Raw genomic sequence first — 2,361 nt, forward strand, 5'->3', positions numbered from 1 at the left:
TGGCTATTAACAGCCGCTATACTGAGGAAGGTTTTTTATCAAGCTTGGGATGATTATCTTTGAATGATTGTGCTCCCTTACCCTTACCCTGCCACCGGCCACATAAATCAAATTGCCCCTTTACGTTGGGAACAAAAAAAACCCCCAGCATTCTTATGATAACTGGCCAAATATCACTAAGAATATGGGTTGGATGCTCCCCCTCCAATGTGAACATACCTCAGGGCTGCAACAAACTGACTGGTTTGCTACCGACTGGACACAGACCAGGAATTCAAATGGCTAGCTTCATACGGAATGCAATGGCTATGTGGGACTAATCTTTGGCCTTGATTACCCATTGGCTGGATAGGACAATATGCTCTGGGATTCCCACAGGTCCAGGGTCATTTGGCAAAATCCAATGGACAACCTGGAAATTTCCCAAATGTGTTGCACCAATGGACCAAGTCGGTTTTCCACTCGTATGACCATCTCCTCTCCATTTCTGTTCCCCAAGTTAGTTTAGAAAATGTTATCTGACATGTTGAGATCCTAACAAATTATACCCAGCATGTGCTGAAGGATGCATTCAAAGGCATCTCTTTAGTCACCTCTCAAGATGACTATGATGAGAAAAGCAGTTTTGTAGAACCACATAGCCCTCGATGTCTTCACGGCTGCACAAGGAGAACTTGTGCCATAATGAAAACTGAATGCTATGTGTACATTCTAGACAATTCAGGAAACATCACCATGGCCCTTCAAGATATGTACAAACTGATGCTGTGTCCAACCTCATGATGTCACTAAGCCAATGATTATCTTCATACTTCCGGTCAGTACCCTCTTGGTGGAAAAAATTACTGGTAATTCTGGCTATGACTATAGGAACAGGAACACTCCTTGGTTGTGGATTATATTGCTGCTGCACTATGTATGTGGGATTGCAAGATCGCCCTTCTGAAGCTCCTGACACTCTGTTCAACAATGTTACAACAAACTTGCCTAAGTCCCAGGACATGTGAATATTTTTCAACTGCAGGTAAATAAGTTCCATTCCTCAGCCCCCTAGGAATGCCCCTTGTCAGCGGGAAGTAATTAGACTGAGTCAACACCCCAACTTAAGATTGAGGAATGGAACAGTGTCAGTGGGGATACTGTAACCCAGTCTATACTATAAAAATCATCAGATGTTTATTTTACTTATTTTTCTCTCTCTGTCCTTAACTTCCTGCAGGCAGGATTGCTTGCACGTAGTCATTTTGGTAGAGAGTAGTCACTAACAAGTGATTAACTCTGTATCCTAACCCTCAGGTGCTGCTTGCAAGATTAATATACTTGTTTTTCTTTTAAAGAACAATGATCCTTAGGTCACACTGACCTTCTTGATGGCATCCAGAAGTTTGACTGGCTGAGGGACACGAGCAGCTTTGATCATCAAGGAAAGCCCCCAATTACGTGCAAAGGAAGGTCATATTTGAGAATCTGCTTCTCCTGCCCTCATACTTTGGCCAAATTGAATAAACCTTTCTAAGCATTAATATGTCAGTGTTTGGCTTACTGTGCGTCAGGTACATGAACCTAACTTTTAGTGTTCTACAACAGCAACCTATAAGGCTGTACCTGAGCTAATCAGGTACAGCCAAGAACAGCTGAGCTACAGTATCTCCTTAAGATCAGGGTCTGGATGTTGTTAATAGATAAGAGAAGAGAAAATAACTGTCATGTGCAACATCAGACATTCAGTAACACAAATCCTCAACATCAAATGCTTTAAAATATGAAGCCAATGGCTGGGCATGGTGGCTCATGCCTGTAATCCCAGCACTTTGGGAGGCCAAGGCAGGAGGATCGCTTGAGCTCAGGAGTTCAAGACCAGCCTGGGCAACAAAGTGAGACCTTATCTCTACCAAAAATTTAAAAATAAATAAACAAATAAAAATAATTAAAAAATGAAGCCAGGTTGTTCAAGTATTCATCAAGTATTTACTGAGGCTTACTATGTGTTATGATGATGAGGCACTTCTTTGAGCCATCAAAGAGAAGTTCCTGGCTTCCTCTGCAACTAAAAACAATTACCCTCCCCAACGATAGGTCTGTGTGTTCCATAGGTATAGAAGCAGAAGAGACAACTAGGAAAAAGTGAAGGTAGGCCAGGCATAGTGGCTCATGGCTGTAATCCCAACACTTTGGGAGGCTGATGTGAGTGGATTCGCTTGAGCTAAGGAGTTTGAGACCAGCTTGGGCAACACGGCAAAACCTGGTCTCTATTAAAAAAAAAAATACGGCCGGGCACGGTGGCTCAAGCCTGTAATCCCAGCACTTTGGGAGGCCGAGACGGGCGGATCACGAGGTCAGGAGATCGAGACCATCCTGGCT

Source organism: Mandrillus leucophaeus, unplaced genomic scaffold (assembly GCF_000951045.1).
Source record: "Mandrillus leucophaeus isolate KB7577 unplaced genomic scaffold, Mleu.le_1.0 Scaffold216, whole genome shotgun sequence".
Classification (NCBI taxonomy): Eukaryota; Metazoa; Chordata; class Mammalia; order Primates; family Cercopithecidae; genus Mandrillus; species Mandrillus leucophaeus.